The sequence below is a fragment of the Periplaneta americana genome, chromosome 1 (genome assembly GCF_040183065.1).
Source record: "Periplaneta americana isolate PAMFEO1 chromosome 1, P.americana_PAMFEO1_priV1, whole genome shotgun sequence".
Taxonomy (NCBI): domain Eukaryota; kingdom Metazoa; phylum Arthropoda; class Insecta; order Blattodea; family Blattidae; genus Periplaneta; species Periplaneta americana.
This window is the reverse complement of record NC_091117.1, coordinates 40,945,604-40,966,787: the sequence shown is the minus strand read 5'-3', so window position 1 is coordinate 40,966,787 and position 21,184 is coordinate 40,945,604. Positions and strand designations below refer to the sequence as shown.

Here is a 21,184-nt window from a genome sequence, read left to right as displayed (position 1 = left end):
CAAAAGCACAAAAGAAAGAAGAAAGAAAAGAAGAATGAAAAAGGAAAATAAAAAGGGGAGAGAAAACGAAAAACATATAGCTTAAGAAAAAAGAAAGAAAAGAAAAATGAAAGAGTAAAATAAAAAGGGGAAAGAAAACGAAAAGTATAAAAGAAAAAAGAAAGAAAAAATTAAAAACTAAAATGGAAAAAAGAAAAAAGAAAATAAAAGAAAAATATAAAAGAAAAGGATAAAAAGTAAAAACTAAAAAGAAATATGAGAAAAGAAAAAAGGAAGAGTGAAATGAAAGAAGAAAAGAAAAAAGAAAGAAAATAAACAAAATGAAAAATGGTAGAAAAGGAAAAAGAAGTAAAATGAAAAAAGAAAAAAAGAAAAAACAAAATAAAAAAGAAAAATAGACGGAAAAAAAGAATAAAAGAAATGAGAGGAAATGAAAAGAGGAAAAAAAAAATGTAAAAGTAAATTGAAAAAAAAGGAAAAAGAAAAAAGGCAAAGAAAAAGTTAAACTACTACGAAACTAGTCATGATGCAGCAGTCTGGAATACACAGTAGACAATGGCATTACAATTAATTGTTAAATATATTGTTCTCTGTTACTTAGTAACACAGTCTGCTCTCGCATATCATCAACATTCCTTCATTAGGTAAGTACGTGTTTGTGAAACTACTTTTAAAATTGTATAAATCGCTAAATAAACTGCCAAGGAAGTTCATGTTTCGTTGCAATTAAGAATCATGATTGTGATCAGGCTTCATTTTAGAAAGACGATTGACTTGGTTTAATGTTAGTTGTCTACAATTAATAATTTTGCATTTAACGTTCTTGTTAAATGGTAACTGATCATCACAGCTTGTGAATTTAAAAAAGGAACAAGAACAAACAAAATATGGAAGGACTGGAAAGAAGATTGAATTCTGCTTTCTCCATCTCATCCTTCGATACAGAAGTGCCTACAACATACATCTGCAAGGGGAAATTAATCTGTAAGTACTGCATGCGCCATTATCTAACATTTTTGTGATTAAATTTATTTTATTTACTAATTACTAATAATTTTGGGGTTATTTTCTGAAAAACCTACGTAACTCTATGTTAAAGCAGATTTAGTTCAGCCTACGCAGTATTTACATCTCAGCCTCGTAATTACTAAATTAAAAAAAAAAAAAAAAATCCTTTTGGGCTCTATATGCCCTTCTTGCACTCATTACATTGCAACTTTAATATGTCTCGATATGCAGTAGCAAGTTTTCACGCAAGATAAAAAGTATAATAAAGAAAAAGAGAAAGAAAAATGAAAAAAGAAAAAAGGGAAAGAAAAACATAAAAGAAAAAAGAAAGAAACGAAACAAAAGTGAAATAAAAAGAAACGAAAAGAAAAGCATAAAAGACAAGGGAAAAAGAAAAAGTAAATTCAAAAAGGAAAAAAGAACAAGGAAAGGAAAAGAATAAAAGAAAAAAGAAAGAAAAAAAGAGAAAAAGAAAAGTAAAATGAAAAAGAAAAAGAACAAAGAAAGGAGAAGTATAAAAGAAAAAAGAAAGAAAAGAAAAAAGGAAAATAAGAACAAGAAAAAAAGGAAAAGAAAAGCAGAAGAGAAGAAAGAAAAGGAAAAGAAAACCGTAAAAGAAAAAAGTAAAATAAAAAAGGAAAACAAAAGCAAAAAAGAAAAACATAAAGAAAAGAAAAGAAAAGGAAAATTAAAATTAAAGAAAAAAATAGAAAAAAGAAAGAGGAAAGAACATCAGAAAAAATAAAAGGAAAAGAAAAAGAAATAGTCAAATGAAAAAAGGAAAAAAAGAAAAGTAAAATGAAAAAAAGAAAAGGAAAAGAAAAGAATAAAAAGAAAAAAGTAAAATGTAAAAGGATAAAAGAAAGAAAAGAATAGAAAAAAGAACAAGCAACATGAAAAAACACAAAGATAAAGTAACAAGCAAAATGAAAAAGTAAAAGAAAAAAGAAAGAAAAGGAAATGGAAAAAGGGAAAGAAAAAGAAAGAGAATGAAGAGGGAAGATAAGAAAGAAAGACAAAAGCACAAAAGAAAAAAGAAAGAAAAGAATGAAAAAGGAAAATAAAAAGGGGAAAGAAAACGAAAAACATATAAGAAAAAAGAAAGAAAAGAAAACGAAAAGTATAAAAGAAAAAAGAAAGAAAAAATTAAAAACTAAAATGGAAAAAAAAAAAATAAAATAAAAGAAAAATATAAAAGAAAAGGATAAAAAAATAAAAAATAAAAAGAAAGGTGAGGAAAGAAAAAAGGAAGAGTGAAATGAAAGAAGAAAAGAAAAAAGAAAGAAAATAAACAAAATGAAAAATGGTAGAAAAGGAAAAAGAAGTAAAATGAAAAGAAGGAAAAAAGAATAAAAGAAATGAGAGGAAATGAAAAGAGGAAAAAAAATGTAAAAGTAAATTGAAAAACAGAAAAAAGAAAAAAGGCAAAGAAAAAGTCAAACTACTACGAAACTAGTCATGATGCAGCAGTCTGGAATACACAGTAGACAATGGCATTACAATAAATTGTTAAATATATTGTTCTCTGTTACTTAGTAACACAGTCTGCTCTCGCATATCATCAACATTCCTTCATTAGGTAAGTACGTGTTTGTGAAATTACTTTTAAAATTGTATAAATCGCTGAATTAACTGCCAAAGAAGTTCATGTTTCACTACAATAAAGAAACATGGTTGTCATCAGGTTTCATTTTAGAAAGACAACTGATTTGGAGCCTACAACAAACATCCGCAAGGGGAAATAAATCTGTAAGTATTGCATGAGCCATTTTCTAACATTTTTATTATTAAATTTAATTTTATTTATTGTTTTAATAATTAGTATTAATAAATTATGGAGTTATTTTCTGAAAAATCTACATAACTTTATGTCAAAAAAAATAAAAAGAAAGAAATGTAAAAAGAAAAAGATAAGAATAAGAAAAAAGAATATAAAATAGAACTAAAAGAAACAAAAATGAAGAAAGAAAAGCAGAAAAAAGAAAATACAATGAAAGAAAAGAAAAGAAAAGAAATGCAGAAAAGAAAAGAGAAAAAAATACTAAAACTAAAATATAAAAGAAAAAAGAAAAAGGAAAGGAAACGAAAATTAATAGTCACCATCTTTCTGTAGGGTGTCACAAAAAATTTTGATAGAAAAGCCTATAAGCTTCTGCTATATAAAAAGACAGAAAGTAAGTAGTTTTTTTTCAGCATCGCAAGTATTTACTGTACACCTTAGCTTCGCCACTGCTAATTTTTAAAAACGCTCTTTGGGCTCTACATGGCCATCTTTAATTTACAGTAGCTTCGCCACTGCTAATTTTAAAACTCCCTTTGGGATTTATATGCTATTCTTCCAAACATTAGATTGCGATTTAAACGTCTCAAAATGCAGTAGAAACCTTTCACGCAAAAGAAAATGTAAAGAAAAAAGAAAGCAAGAAAAGGAAAACGAAAGAAAATAGAAGAAATGGAAAAGAAAAAGTAAAATGAAAAAATGTGAAAAAAAGACAGATGGAAAAGGAAAATAAAAAATAAAACATGTAAGAGAGAAAGTAAAATGATCAAATTAAGAAAAAAAAGAAAAAGAAAAGCAGAAATGAAAAAGAAAGAAAAGAAAATAAAAACCAGAAAGATATATGAAAAGGAAAACGTAACAGAATAAAGAAAGGAAAAGAAAACCAAAATAAGAAAATAAACAAAACAAAAAGGAAAAAAAGAAAAGAAGAAAGAATGAGCAAAAAGAAAACAAAAGGAAAAGAGTAGAATGAAAAACGAAAAAGAAAAGGGGAAGGAAAATAAAAGTATGAAATAAAAAAGAAAATTGAAAGAAAAGCCTAAAAAAGATTAGAAAAACAAATGAAAAAAGAAAAGAAAGAAAACATAAGATAAAATGAGAGCAAAATATCAACAGGAAAATAACAAAGAAAATAAGAAAGCAAAATTAAAAAGGAAAAGGAAAAGATAGGAAATAAAAGAAAAGGAAAAGAAAAAAGATAGAAAATAAAAGAAAAAAAGAAAAAGGAAAGTGAAAAGAGGAAAATAACAAAGAGATGAATAAAAAAGTATAAAAGAAAAAGATAAATTAAAAGTAGAGAAAAGAAAAGACAAGAAAAAAGCAAGGAAAAGTAGAGTAGAAAAGAAAAGGAAAGAAAAAAGAAAATAAAATGAATAAAAAGGAAAATAAAAAGGAAAGTAAAGAAAGAAAAAAGAAGGATAATGAGAAAAGGGAAAGAAAATAGAAAGCAAAAGAAAAGCAGAGAAGGAAAAAAGAATAGAAGAAAAGTGAAATGAAAAAGAAAGATAAAAAGGATACCACAAAAGAAAAAAGAAAAAAATTGAAAAAGAAAACGAAAGTAGAAAGAAAAGAAAAAAGTAAATTGAAATAAGGAAATGTGAAAGAAAGAAAAAGACAAACAGAAAAGAAAAAAGGAAAAGATAAGAAGAAAAGTGAAATGAAAAAAGAAAGGAAAAGGATAACACAAAAGAAAAAAAGACAAAATAAACTGAAAAGGGGTAAGAAAATATAATGAAAGGAAAGAGAAAAAATAAATTGAATAAGGAATCGAGAAAAAGAGAAAAAAGCTGAAAATAGAAAGGGAAGAAGAGAAAAGAAAAATTAGAAAAGAAAGGAAAGAAAAAAGTATAATGGAAAAAGGAAAAGAAAAAGGGAAAAAAGAAAAGCACAACATAAAAAGAAAAAACGAACAGAAAAAAGAAAAACTGAAATTTAAAAAAGGAAAAAGAAAGACAAAATAAAGGAGAAAAGAAAAATGAAAAAAGAGAGTAAAATATAAAAAGGAAATGATTAAAGAAAGGGAAAGAAAAACATAAAAAAGAAAACTAAACTTAAAAGGAAAAGAGAAAGAGAAAGATAGGAAAAGAAAAGCATAAAAGAAAAAGGAAAGAAAGAAAAAAGGAAATAAAATTAAAAAAGAAAAAGAACAAAAGAAAACAGAAAATAAAACCAAAAGAAAATAAAATAGAAAAAAGAAAAAGTAAAATGAAAAAGAAGAGAAAAAATGAAAGAAAATAATTAAACAAAAAGTGAAAATAAAAAAGGAAAAGAAAAGCAGACAGCTAACTAATAATACTTAAAAAAACTGAATAATGAGATGCACTGTCCACATGGAAGGGTGGTAGGGATGGGCAGGGCGGAACTCGACATGCAGCCACCTCCTCGTGGTGAGTTCTGGGTTGTTTCACTTCATTTATAATGAATGAAACAAGCAAAGAGCTGCATTATTTACTTTAAAACTGATACACTATACAAATTAGTGCTAATACTATTACCACTCCCACATTACTAGGGGTTTGCCTACATTTAAGCAGCCCTTGCTCTTTCGTATTGAGCATCGTTTTGCCACAACTGATTTATTAATTCGCATAAAATATAATCGACATTTACTCGTATCTAAGGAAACCAATCCCGCTAAGCTTTTTATGGCAATAGTACGATTAAATATGTATGCTCAAAATCGTAACACGTATTTTCTAGTTATTCTTTTTTTTCTTTTTTTTTTTTTTAAAGTTTCGCAAGAATTCATTTAATTTTTCAGTGTTGGAAATGATATTTTTTAAGTAAATTTACTATGAAAAGAAGTATACAAATGTAAACACTTATTCTTTCTCGAAATAGCAAATAAGTCTGCATACATTTGATAGCCTATAAAACATTACTTACAATTAAAATAAAACCGTGCAATAAACACAGTCATATACAGAATGGATGGTAACGTCTGAAACTGCTAATAGATACTGAGGAGATATTTGAAAAATCTAAATAAGTTTTTTCTGTAACATTCAACGTTTTAGAGGAAATGGTTATGTTTCTATGAGACATTTGGGGCAACATCACGGCTACTCAAAGCAGTTTTAAGACAACAAGACTAACAGACAGCGCTAGTGTCGCGGGGATAAGTTAAACCACCCTCGAGCAGCCATGAGTGTGGTAAAGACTTTCACAGTCCAGTTTCCGCAGTTGGTGAGGTAGGGCTTTGTTGTTCCTTGTTCGATACAAATTCAGGCGTGTTTATCTAGAGTGAACATAATATCTTTGTTTGTCATATCCACTTTCGAAAATGTTATTTACTTTCAAGCAGAATGATTCGAGTTGTGTTGCTTACAACTGCAAAAACAGACTTGAGAAAGGCCTGCAAGTAACATTTCTTGAGTAAGTATTTAGCCTAAACTCGTATATTGTACATTATAATATATTATTGAAAATTATATGAGTGTTTATTATTATTGGTCAATGTAGAGTACCCACCGCCCACAGAGTGAATATTGGTTAAAGGAGCGTTTCGCGACTTCCGCCGATTTTGGAATAGACACCGACGCGGTTAGGTTAGGTTAGGTTAGGTTAGGTTAGGTTAGGCTAGGCTAGGCTTTTATTATCCCGTCAAGATGAAGGTGAAAGCAATTGAGTGTGATTTTTTGTTTTCTATCTTGGCAGTTCAAGTGCGTCGGTGTCTATTCCAAATCGGCGGAAATCGCGCAACGCTCGTTTCACCCGAATATTTCACACTTCTGTCACTGCCAATGTTGCGCTATAAACCAATTTTCGCAAATCTAATGTAAAAGACTGCCTACACAAGCAACAAGTTATACTAAATGTTTAGGATTAGTGTAAAACTGCCCTATGTCTTCTATAGTGGGCGGGATATAAGTAACATTCACATTATTATTATTATTATTATTATTATTATTATTATTATTATTATTATTATTATTATTATTATTATTATTATTATTATTGGATGTCTGCGAAATCACGCCAATGCACATTTAAATATTTGTAGGAAATGAAATTCCCAGACACACCTCTTAATCAGTATTGCAGTAAAGAGCCATCGCCATTCGTAGGATCTCAGGTTTGAAGGATCGCCGGTTGCTTTACTTTCAGCATTTTTACGTCTTCACCTCTGATATACAATATGGTGACTGCGGGCACTATGGCTGCAGTATTTGTTCTGTTGCATTGAATTGAGGGAAGCACGTAACACAAGTCATCAGGAGTAAGGCTAAAGCAACTATAAGGAAACTTCATGTATGATGCAATCGAATTTCGTAAGCAATTTGCAGTAGGTTCTGGAATATAGACTACGACTATCCCATAAAAAAAAAGTTCGTTTAAAAGCAGCAACGGACAAAAAATGCAACAAAAAATAAAATACTTCCTAAAAAAAATGACCAATATAGGCCTACAATGAAAGATCGAAAAACGTAAAAAAAAATAAATAAAAATAAAAGTAGGCTATATTGATTCGTGTTGAAGTGAAATGAGTTTAGGGTAAATTGGGGTCTGTTGGACAGTCGGGCATGTTGGACACTTTGTACTTTAACGTGTTACCTCGCCACTTGTGGGCACCACATTCTGCTAGAAATCAATGACGTAAGTAATCCCACTCGTGGCTACTTCCGTCACTGATTTCTAGCAGAATGTGGTGCCCACAAGTGGCGAGGTAACACGTTAAACTACAAAGTGTCCAACATGCCCGACTGTCGAACAGACCCTAATTTACCCTATATTGCATCCTGAATTTCCTGTAATGTCTCAGAATAAGATGAGCTCTACTTATGATAAAAAAATGTTTCTTGTATTCCTTCTACGTAAGTTAGCCAGTTTTGCCTGTAATGTTCACATTTTTATTTAATAAGAATATTTTTAATTTTAAGTAATTCTTTATTCTTTCTTCGAGATATCTGTCAATTCTTGTTACATTTTACATTTCTCTTAATATTGCATGTCGCCCGCTTGATTCTTGTTTATAATTGCCCAAGTTTTACAACCATTTAGCAGGTATGGAACTGACAATATTTTATATAATTTTGTTATATGTTCTTGTAATGCAGAAAACCCAACTTCAATTTATTTCGATACACAGAGAGGAATTTCATGCCTGTATGTCTTAACTGCTGCCAAATGCATCAAACATATAATGCGAAAGAATGAGTCTTCTTCTCAACATCGAGTTCTTAATTTTGTGGACTGGTTTCTTTCTGGAGGATGTCATCCACTTACGTCACTTTTTTCTCATGTAAAAGAACAACATTTTTGTATGTATTATAAAAGTATCAAAAACATCGGCGGCATTGCATGAAGTTTGATATTTTTATCAAACGATCATCAGAAATTTGTATATGTAGTGAACATGGGATTCATAAGCACCCTATTTAACAGGCGACATGAACATATGCAATTAAACAAATGTAACTGATATTCGAGAGCCGCAATCGTGCTCATTTATTAACTGAAACAATACTCGTGTAATGAAGTTGTCGGCTGAAGGGGTGGAAAACCTAATTAAACGTAGGGGAATATGGGGCAGGACGGGGAAGGGGCAGGACGGGGAAGGGGCAGGACGGGGTATAGCCTCTATCTTCCCAACAAGTAGTGCAATCTACCGAATTTTTTTTAGAACTTCGTCAACACATGTAAATATATCATCACACAACACTTACTGCCATTCCTTGCATCTGTTGTATGTTATTCGGTTGCTGCATCATATTGTATCATTCATTTGCAACTTTAAAGTGTTCTCTTGTCACACGTAAATAGAAATGAGATTTATTTAGATAATCTATTTTAATGTCACATTATAGAGTGCTTACCTGGCTTTTAATTTGAAACTTTCTTAAATTTCGTGCGTTATTTTTCCTGCCAATACCTCATAACTTAGAAATTGTGACTATGGGGCAAAACGGGGTGGGGCATAACAGGGCAGTACCCCGTCCTGCCCCACGTCATATTTAATTAAATTTCACGTCCTGTAATGGGTTGCTCGTTCTGTTGTTTGTCAGAAGAAGGTTGGATTAGATGCGTATCATGTCTGAAATGGGCTCACAATTTTTGCGCAGGAGTAGACAATGAAGACGAGGATGCCACTCACATTTGCGTATTTTGCGAATGACTTTTTCTCAAGTAAACTTGTAAAATGTTGTAGTATTCACACTTTCAGTATATAATTTTTGTCACTTCTGCCATGTAATTATTAAAAAAAAATAGATACCCCATTTTGCCCCATACGTGGGGCAGAACGAGGTAAAACACACATTTCGAAAAACTAATTTATTTTAAGGTTATAATGACAGGATTTCACTTGAAGTGCATTTTTTTTACTTGTTTACAGTGTAATAAAAGCATATATGTCATAAAACACATACATTTACATTTTTTGATACTAAATAAAAACATTCAAACATTAACTACCCCGTCCTGGCCCATGTTCCCCTATATCTGTGCTCCACCGTCCTTGATGTCCCATGATACCCTGCCTAGCATGCTTTCAGGCACAATTCTGCATCTCATACAACAGCAGAGGGTAAAATAATTCTTTTTTAAAGTTACTTTTAAATTATACACACTATTCACAGTCTAAGTGATGATAGGGAAATCATTTAACGATGGTGGTGTGAAAAAAGCTGATGAAATCAAAATATTCGAGGGGAAAGGCTGCCCACTGTCGTTTTCTACACGACAAAAGTCACAGCATATTTCCAAGATCTAATTCTACATCATTCATACAGAAAGCCATCTAATGACTCATGCACAGGTCCTGCTTAAGATATGTACGTGCGTCTTTACGGCCGTGCCAAAAGAGCTAATTAAATTCTCAATGTGATTTCCATAAAGAAAAGTAATGTGGTAATATTCGCCAAAAAATGGTAAAAAACATGGGTCCTAAAATTAAATTTTGTAAGAAACAACGGGCTTGAAAATGATATTGTAAGAAGAACGTATCTTACGAGTATAATATGAGCTCTTTGTTTCTTATTGAGTATGCAATATCATATCGGAAATGCAAGAAACAAATAGCATTTACAACAAAATCTATTTCTCTAATGAAATCAGAAAAGAAAGTATGTATTGTACTCATCAAGTGCAGAATTAAGAATTCTGTATTATACACACACTCACTAACAGAACTTTACTATCTGCTAAGGATAACCAAATACAAATGTTTACTGATGAGTCCAAATGATTGCAAACCTTGTTACTCTTTTGTTTCCGATATTATACTACACAAGATGGCCCATTTAACTCTTTCATCTCCGATAGCGTGTGAAATATTTCAGATATACACAAACCAACAATTACAAGTTAAATTAGGTACATCGAAGTGGACATCTGATACACCTGATGCATTTTTTGTACATGAAATAATTTTCAAGATATTAGAGTCAACTTTCTCTTTTTAAATGAGAACCAACTATGTCTTGTATTGCAAATGTTGTGTTAGCTCTGTCTAATAACAACTGGCTACTTCACTGACTGTCCGAATGTCACCGGTAAGTGTAAACATAATGTCTGACCAAGGATCGAACAGAGGCAGGACAATTCTGGTTAGAGTTGTGCGTCAATTAAATCACAATCACAATCACAATGTACTGTACATTTTAATATTATGAAAATGTTGCACATGGTGAAGTGAGACATAAAAGTAGTGTACAATAAAAAATAAACAATATTATTCTAAAAAAAAAACAAACAAAAAGAAAATCTCCGGTGTGCAATCAGATTTCTCGCCGATGTCTTAACGTTCAATTGTCCAGTACAGAACTGAAAACATTAAGGATTGTATTGGGTAGTGTATAGTACTATGGATGTGTTCGATCTTCAATTACGTCAACATTATGAACTAGACATAAAGAAGGGTGTGTCAGACATTGTTTATGTTTACTCTTACCGATGACATTCAAACAGTCTGTAAAGTAGTCAGTTGTTATTAGACAGAGTTAACGCAACATTTTAAATACAAAACATAGTTGGTTCCCATTTAAAAAAAAGAAATGACTCTAATACCTTGAAAACTATTTCATGTACAAAAAATACATTAGGTGTATCAGATGTCCCCTTCGATGTAATTTAACTTGTAATTATCGGTTTGTGTATATCTGAAGTATTTCATATGCTATCAGAGGTGAAAGAGTTAAGTGGGCCACCCTGTATACCCAATAAGTAAGAAGCGAAGATCTCACATTTGAAAATATGTTGTACTTACAATACCAATTTCAAAGCACTTGTTTCGCACGAAATTTAATTTAAGACCCATGCTTATTAGTAGGGGGCGGATGTTAATGACCTAAAAATCTATTTAAAATGGTCATTAAAATGCCCTTAAACTAATGGAAAAATGACATAAAATTAAAAGAAAATGACATTTAAATATTATTCACCGTACTCGCACCACAACTTCTTAAAAATTAGTCACCTTGTTTCAATGACTGCCCTGCAAATCTCGGAGAGAGGAGGCAACTTCCTGGAATTGGCTAAGATAAAGGAAAAGAACATGCAACAAAATGAAGATTTTAAGGGAAAACTATAGATTTTAATGAGGATTTACAATGTGTTTCAATCAGGGGTGGTTCATGTCAGTGCCTTCATTCTCCGTCTCCTCCTCCTTCAGCGCTTTACTTTTGTTACCAGATCTTCCAGATGAGGGACTGTGAATGACAAAACAAATTGTGGGCGCAGCGTGCATTCTTGCAATTTTTGTATTAAAAATACTGTCTACAACAGTAGACATCCCTTCCGAACCATGTTGAGGACACAACGTCCTGTCCAGGACATGGTGAAAGTTTCCCCCTTTCCAAACATAAATTCTAAACACACCCTCGAACCGATAAAAGAACAGTAGCGGTCAAAGTCCTCACTTAAACTAAGCTGATGTCAAGCATTTTATATTACTTTCGTTGTTTGAAGTGAAACCTTCAGTGGAATGAGGGATAGACTTTAGAGTCTGTTCCGAACTATAAAACTCAAACTTCACTGTTACTCACTTATTCAGTAAGTAATTACTACTGACCTATTTGCTTAGAAAATGATTTAATAGACCTATCTGTAAAGAAGAAAGTAAAATGTATTCCAAAATGATCTGAAAGTTCTTCAAAATATTAAAAATGACCAAAAAATGCCTAAAAATTATAAAAATGACCTATTAGTCCAAAAACGTCAAAAAATGCAATATAATTTATTTATTTATTTATTTATTTCAAATATACAGAATAAAGAAATATAATTACAAAACAAACAAAGAGAAATACAAATAAAATAATACAAGCAATATGAAAAGAAGATACAGTAGTATTAACAAAATTTGAGACCGAATGAGCAGCGCTCGTGCTCGGTCGCAGTTCAGATATAATATTAAAATAAATAATAATAATAATATAAATATATAAGTAAAATAAAATAGGAACTAAAATATAATTACAGCGGCAATGGAATTATATAATATAATATTAACACTATAGAAGAATAATATCGCACGTGAAAAGTAGGACTAATATATATTTCAAAATTATAGAATACAAATATAATATAGGTTGATTAATTCATACACATAGGCTATAAATTTATGTAATCAAATTGAAGATATTAACACGTTTCTAATTTTCTTGTTATATGTTAGTGGGTTACATGTTAGAAGTTCTGGGTGTAATTTAGTTAAAGCATTGTACAACCGAGGGCCAAAATTTATGCTATGCTTTAGACCAGCAGATGTGAGACATTTAGGTTCTACTAATGTTGAATTAATATTTCGTCTTGTGTCATAATTGTGTGTCTGTAATACAAACTTATTACGATTTTTATGATAAAATTTTAACAGCGTATATTTATAAATTTGTTCAATATTAAATACATTAAATTCAGAATAAATTAATTTAGTTGGATAATCGAAACGTTTCTTCAAACAAATTTTAATTATTCGTTTTTGTAGTAAATTTAACGGACTAAGATTAATTTTTGTACTTCCACCCCAAACAATTATACCATATTGAATGATAGATACCATATTGAATGATAAGAAATTAGTTTTTTACATTGATATTAACATAGAAAGGATTTCTATATTACTAGGCATCGTCCTAATGTGAAAAATAAGATGATCACTTTTCATCAACATCCGCCCCCTACTTATTAGACTTCTTCTTTTTGCTTTGATGAACTACCACGTGAAAGAAGTGAACTTTTTTTTAATGAAAATCACCATTGAGCATCTCCTATGATACTGATCAACATTCTAATCCTGGAAGATATTAATTTTAGGACCCATGTTTATTAGACTTTGTTTTCTTGCTTCCATGGATACTACCATCTTTCAAAACATTGTTTTTAACATCCTGTATTAACATGGAACGTTAATGTGACTATCATGGTGCGACAACATATAACCAACATATACATCCAGTCTCAATGCAAGAAAGGTAAAATTTCATTGTCTTAACAGGAAAAAAACTCAGATTCACTGCATTTATAGTCGACCTTAAATTATTGCCCTGAGAAATTAAACAACACGTGGTTCGAAACTCAATCGGTGCTCTTCACGAAAGCAGAAGACACGCCGCGGAACCGGTTACAAAGGAGCGCATGCAGGTACCCGCATGAAATGTGCAATTGTAACTGGGACAGAATGCAAAACGCCTCGCAAAAACAGAACGGTGTACATCACTTTTATGTATAGAACAATCTTTCCGGCACCAGCATCATTTACCTACTGAGAAATAACAGAACAGGAAGTTCACACTGTGTTGTACTGACAATGTTGCAGTGTTCAAGTTCAGTTTCCGAAGTCTACTGTCCTTGGAGAGTGCGTTGATTTTACTCAGAATATTAGTCAAAGGGTCTGATGTTACCCTCAAATATCTCTACTTCTTCTCAGTAAGCCACCTGTTCCCTGCCGGAATTCAACATTCTTCTTATGAAAATCAAAAAATTCAAAATATAGACCGAAAAAAGCTATTAATGTAATATAACACATATGGCCAAAGAATATCCTAAAGCTGTAAATCCAATAGAACATATGGACAAAGAATATCCCAAAACTGTAAATCCAATAGAGCACATATGGACCAAGAATAGCCTATCATTGAGTTATTACTAGCTTCGTATGACAGCAATACTTACAATTTCTTGTGTACTTTTTCCTCGCAATTTGGTGGAATGCTACTACATAACAGCTATGTCTGCACCGCTTCTGACATGAGAGTTTACATAGTCAAATGGAGGTGTGATAATTTTGAATGGGCTTAGCAGAGAACAGAACAAAACTGTCACCAAAGACGCTCTGTCCACTACGTTTCTATCAATATCTGTAAGGGATCGTCTTGACAAAAGCATCTTCTAAGCAATGTTTGGGATTTCAAGTGGATTAAGAGGACAATCAATGAACATAACCTCCAGGCGACCAACTAAAGGCTTACTTACATCTAACTGATTTACATGAAAACACATTTCATTGCTTGTTGACTAACCAAGTAAAAACAAATTAATGCTTTAGTGGTCACTTACCTCCAGAGAAATTTGGTAGTTGAAAACGCAGGTAAGCCTTCATTCAATCCAGCTGGACCTGAAAAATAAACAAAATATGATATATTAATATATTTCCATATTGTTCTGTTTTCATAATTGAAGAGTCCACTGCAAGAATGGTGGATGTCACTTTCTTGTCGAAAATGAACCAAGACTGTCAATGCATAGCTAAGACATATAGAATGTGCATAGAGAGTTATATGGCATTAACACTGATGGTCATTGTCCAGTAATCATCGGAAAATCACAGTTAAGCTTTGACCGCTAAGCATTTCAAACTTTCAATTGCTTCTCCTGCAAAACGTATTCTAAATGACATCCATCATTCTTGCAGTGGACTCTTCAATTATCAAGGCTTGAAAAAAGCACTCATTTGCTGGTGTGTGACAAGTGAAAATTTTTCCGTGAGTGGAAAAAAACTCTGATTTTTTAATTGCGCTTCTACTGTTCGACCATGTTGATTAGTGAAATTTTTGCCTGACTGCTGAGCCACCATAAAATTTTTAAAGACATAATAAATAATTATGAAGAAGCTGACAGCTCAGTGGCTTCACGTAGTATGCATGGTGAACGACGATTCAACCAATCAGAAACCAATGATTTTCGTGCGAACAGAACACGTGATAGTCTGTTAATTCAACGAGATACTCGTGGCATGGTGTGACATGTAGGGAATATTTTTGCTTTCTATAGTAACAATTGGTTTCACTTATTACTTTGTAGATTCATTCTTATTCTTGCCACTTCATTTTACAACCTACGAGACCCCTACACACTCGAGAAATGCGCTTAAACATAAGTAAAATTCAATAAACAACTTTAAATAGTGTTATACTATATAATAAATTGAAACAATGAAAGCAGCATTTCTCACGCATACTAATCCACTTCATTATCTGTTCAGCTGTCGTAACTCGTGGCAAAGAAGTTGCAACTGATGTATCTCCAAGAAGTCTAAATACAACACAGCTCTAAAAAGCAATTTTTAATAGCTGACTGCCTACACTCATAACCTAGAGCAGGGTCGGAAACCTACGACTCACTATTTACTTCTATCCAGTCCACTGGCGAATTAACTACATGTTCTTTCAACCTCGAAATAAATTATTATTTTGGAGGACTTAACAGCTTCTGCTAAAATTGATTAGTATGACAGGCACACTCCCTCTCTCTTACATACTTTATTACAATTAACTCCACAAATAGCTCCTTCACTTTGTCCCTTCTGAATTACATAGTGAATTCACCGCCCAAGTTCTCAGTGCCACTTTTGTTTCGTAGTAACTGCAATGTGATCGTTTTCGGATGCACTTATATATATTATATGAGCAGACATTTTCAAGGATGAAATATGTAAAATCAAATTTTCGCTCAAGAATAACTGATCACTGCATCACTGCTTACGTATATCAATCATCAACTTCGAAACAGACTCCTGTCAATTTTCTTGCATCTAAAATAAAGCCGCAACCTTCTCATTAAAGATAAGGCGTAGATTATAATGTTAGAGTTTCATTTGTACAACAGAAGCACGTATCGCTTTGGGACTTTAAATTTATGAGTCTACCAAAGTTACAAAGGCTAATTTACATAATTTAGTTGTTATGTTGTTTAGTTATATTATTTCTTCAATTTTTAAATATGTAATAAATAATTTATTAATGAAGAAGGTAATTCTGTATATATATTTAAATGATATTTATCATTTATTTAATTCTAAATCATGTCCGGCCCAGGTCTCCTGCACTTCCAATCATTGTGGCCCACTCTTAAAAAAAGATTGCCGACCCCTGACCTAAAATATTGGAGTTTGCTCTTTCAGTATCATACTTCAGTATTAAAATACCTCACTCCCCGCTAGTAACTTACTTTTCTGAGTAGAGAATTGTGAGTAACTTCGACTTGCAGCCTCGAAACGTTTAGCATAAGATTTGAAATTATAGTTAATCAAATGTATCACTTATACATGGTTCCTCGTATATGGTCTTGTGTCAGTGAACTGTTATTGCTACTGCTACTGTTACTTCTACTACCACTACCACCACCACCACTACTAGGCCTACTATTACAGAACAAATTAAATTATGGTTTATTTAAAGACGCTCGGAACTGCAGAGGTTATATCAGCGTCGCCGGTGTGTCGGACTTTTGTCCCGCAATTCTTTTACATACCAGTAAATCTACTGACATGAGCCTGTTGCATTTAAACACACTTAAATGCTATCGACCTCGGCCGGGATTGAACCCGCAACCTCGAGCGCTAAACCAACTACGCTACCGAGTCTATTACAGAAAATGGTTCATAGAAATTTACGAGTTTGTATCACCAGCTCAGTTTGAAAATTTCCTCGGTAGAAAATGAAAGCAAACGCTGAACAATAACATTGCTGCCTCAACGCGTTAAATGTCAGTACCCCTTATTCTCGTTCATTTTTCTTAATTCCATTGCTCTTTTAATTTAATTTTATTCTTTCTATTAATTTCCGACCATATTTTTATATTCTAAGCCCTTAAATTCCACCTTCTTATTCCAAATATCCTACCGTCCTCGAAATCACCTAACCAATTCCAAGTGAGGGCCCCATTTTGATTCAAGGTTGTTACCTTATTCTCCGACAATTTTCTTTGGGTTTATTAGGTAATATTTATTACTAACCCAATCTGGAGGCCCAGGACTCAATTTCCAACCCGAAGTTATGATAGTTCAGTTGTACTACCTTCTACCGGTCGCTCTTAATAGCCACCACCCAAAAACTTATGTATTCTGCGTGTACTGTACGATTACTATTTTCAGACAAGGTTTGTTGTCATCCTTAAGCAGAGAGTACGAAGTACTTAATGTAACGTGATCGAAAAGTGACAAAGTGTGGAATAGAGCTATTTCTGCCAATGTCAAGCTTTTCCTTTCTGTCACGTGTTCAACCCTCAGCTACCAATCAGAGTTGGCTGAATTATATTATATTAAATTCATCGTAAACACGTAACTGATATTACTGCATTTCTTTCCATCAAGTCGCATTGCGTTACGTTTAGTGGATCGTAGCTCTGGCTTTAGCGTGAGCAGCAGCGGGAAAAGGAGGTGTAGAACGAAGTATTTTGCAAATCTAGTATCTTGAACTGTATGTTCTTTGTACAGATGACCGACAATACCGGTTCGCTTGGAAACTGTTTTATTAAATACAATGTAGGGACATAGAAAATGAGTGGTCGGTGGAAGTCCGAGTTTCTCACTTTTAAGAGCATTACAATTTTGATACCACCTGGAAGCTATGCAACATCACCTGCATTATGATTTTCTTGTCAGCTGACTGAGTCTTTCTCTGTAACGAGTATGACATAGTAGTAAGTATATTAAGAGTATTTTGTCATGATTTCATGTAAGATGTAGAAACAATGGATCTGTCTGCAGATTTTCACATTACAGCATATGCTTTACGTCCTTGCGACAGCAGGAAGGCAATCAGTGCAGCTGTACGAGTAGTGACGACCCCCGACAGGTTGCAAACATTACCGCGGCGTGCCATAGAATCTCTGACTTTTATAAAGATGCAAAATAGCATATATAGAAATAAATAATCAGCCGACAAACGAAGGACAAGTTAAAGCGGCTTTACATACTCTCCAGAAGATATTTCAATGCTCATTTGCGAGAGTGAGGCTTCACCATCAACCTATTCCCTGTATAAAATATTTACACAGTGTCATTTGTATCACTTCATTGTGAACCTATCATTATATGCAACACAGTTACGAGCGCACTAACAGTTCTCTGTGTTTACAAATCCACGGACGTAGCTAACGCGATACGCGCGTTTGCTTACCAATCAGGACGTACACTCGGGCGTGGGTTCGATTCCCGATTGGGATGATTACCTGGTTTGGATTTTTCGAGATTTACCCCAACTCAGGTAGATTACATTGTTGATGTACAATAAAATATAACTTCATGTATTTTGCTTAAGTATACCTTACTATAGACCTATTAAGCCATTTCGTCACAGTCCGTTCCTTTACTGACTTTCAAGCAGAGGATACGTTTTACGTTAATTGATTTTGACGATGTTAGGAGCTGCTGACGTAAAACGAAGTAAAGTAGTGTCAAATTATACTACGCTCAAAGGTTATCGAGCTACTGTCAGCTAAATTTGCAGTCCACAACTATTGAATTAATATGCCAACTTTCTTCCTAGTTTCATCAGGTAGCTGCAGTAGTTCAGTACGGAGGCGTCGCATTAATACTAAAACGATCGAAGTTCGAGTTCCGCTAAGTTTATGCATTTTTTTCTCTCCTTTTTCCGTATTTCTTGTATTGTAAGATATTTATTAATTCATTACAAATAAGGTCTATAAATAATTTAAATCGTTTACACACTTTTGTGCTCAATTCTATTAATATTTTAGGAGAAAAATTCGCTCCGGCGCCGGGGATCGAACTCGAGTCCTTGGTTCTACGTACCAAGCGCTCTGACCACTGAGCTACGCCGAATTCAATCCACAGCATGGACCGAACTCTCCTCCTTCGATGTTTCCCTTTGTGGCCTGACTCCAAGTTAGGCATATACAGTATGTTGACGTATATCCTAGTATAATGGCAGTTGACATTGGATACATGTCAACACATATATGCCTAACTTGGAATCAGGCCACAAAGGGAAACATCGAAGGAGGAGAGTTCGGTCCGGTGCTGTGGATTGAATTCGGCGTAGCTCAGTGGTCAGAGCGCTTGGTACGTAGAACCAAGGACCCGGGTTCGATCCCCGGCGCCGGAGCGAATTTTTCTCCTAAAATATTAAGTGTCAATATTACAGATAAATTCTGTAGAACAAATTAATATATCTACAATATTCAATTGCATTAGTTAAAATTTATAACAAATACAAAGAAGCTCCAGGAATTTATATAAAAACTAGGAATGCGAATCATTTAAAATATAAACTCCGCTTTGGATTGAATAGCCTATTACGGAAGAACTAGATTCAAAATTCTGTATTGAAATCTGATTGGTTTAGATACTACGATGGAAGAAGTATAGGATCTTGTGATTTTCTGTTTTAGTATAAAATCTACTCCCAACAAAAATTACGATAACCTGTACACTGTATATATGACGCCAAGTCCCCCCTCCCCAGGGCCGCACATAAACCACGTGACGTTCGAGCAGACTGCCGTTTCGCGTTTGACTCAATAAAATATAAAACGATTCACGTCCTCCCACCATTGAGAGAAGACAGGTACCTACGCTATATTAGTTACGGTGTTCATGACAATTGACAAACCGCACTTACGTCACTGGTATGTCCGCTGTGACAGTGGGGAAACACCCAGTAATCGAATTTCCATTCGTCTGCTCATTTATTCCAACACTATAGTCACGCCAACTTTCTAAGAAGAAATCTAATTTTAGCAATACAGTCTAAATGTACTTGATTCTACAAATTTTATAAAATTTTCAGTTTCATATTAAATTGAAGAGCTTCTGCTATATCATGTGGTTTCTCCTCTGTCCTCCCTTTCCTTTTATCTAACTTTTAACATTTTGTCATCTCGAGTAGCTGGACACACGTGAAGTTTCTACTGGGTGTTCAGTTCAAAGTGTGTCATGGCTCGCTGTATGCCGTCATGTGGCTAGTCGATGAGCCTAGAGAATTCAATCTTCCTACACTTCCGCAGAGGTGTATTACTTATGTGCCAGAGAAGTTGCCTAGCAAGTACGGCGTTCATTCATAAGAGTACTTACCGATACGTACGGTAACGCCGGTAGTGGCAGGAATGTGAACTGTTTCGAAACATGTACTGAGGTGAGTTTTTTCTTACTGTCTCGATATGTGGAGAGAGTTAAGACGATTACTTACGTATTTGTTGACATTAATTTCGACGGTCAACATGGACACGGAGCATTTCATTTGTGTTGTGGAATGTTTCCGTACGCAACTGATGATAACAAATACCCTGCGTGTGACTTGCCCGCGCAAAACACAGTTCGAAAGAGGTTATGGTAGCACACAGACCGTACAGACCGCCATCTGTTGCTACGACGTTCAAGTTATACCGTACACGTTCTCAAGTTCTGATTGAACGCCTTGATTAATAGGCAACTTCTCTGACACAAAAGCTGAAACTCGCTTCAAATCGCTGACTCATCAACAGTGACGTCATGACACACTTTGAAATGAACACCCAGTATTAGATGCCAGAAGATAGTTGCAGAACTAGCTGGTAATGCCGAACACTCCCTTTTGTTGAGTTGGGAGAGTAATGGTAGCAATGGAGAAGGAAATATACTTATAAAATCTGTTCAAGCACCATATATTCCACTTAGACAATAGAGTTTGAACCCAGTTCTTCGGAGTTGAGGCGATGAATTTAGCGGTGCGTACTTTTCTGATAATTTATGTGTATACAAGGTCAGCCATTGAAAAGCGAACAAGTGCGCGGCGCTTGTGCTACCGGCACGCGCGGCACTTGTGCGCGAGTATCGATATCTAGAGTACATACAGTAGGCTACATACAGGGTGTTCGGAAGGAATAGTAAATATTTAGGGCTAATGGAATGAACTATTCTGAGTAGGAAAGTGCATACATGTGTCCAAGTTCCAATGGGTATGGAGATACAGCTGTTTGCATAACAAGCCTTACAAAAGATCTGACGGATAAACAAAATGATGTTCTAGAGGGTTTGAGGGGCAGGGCATGGTTGCGCCCCACGGTCAGGTAAGATGCAGCAGATAAAAAAGGGTCCCTGTTCTGTGGGCATAGTTGCGCCCCGTTCGCAACAGGTAGAGAAAAGGGGGATGGCACAGTGAAATAGGTAAAGAAAAAGACAGTCCGGAAACTCGAGCCTCGTAATCAACCAACCGTATTGATTTCTTATTCGATTTA

The 21,184-nt window shown here is 33.6% G+C and overlaps 1 protein-coding gene across 1 annotated transcript in view; it reads right to left on the bottom strand.

The window, feature by feature from the left end:
• The window catches only part of RalGPS (Ral GEF with PH domain and SH3 binding motif), a 356,648-nt gene that overhangs the window by 277,019 nt on the left and 58,445 nt on the right, over positions 1 to 21,184 (bottom strand). Inside the window, exon 2 of the mRNA XM_069818974.1 lies at positions 14,285 to 14,342. The gene's annotated coding sequence lies outside the window, so the exon portion shown is untranslated. The remainder of the gene's footprint in view (positions 1 to 14,284; positions 14,343 to 21,184) is intronic.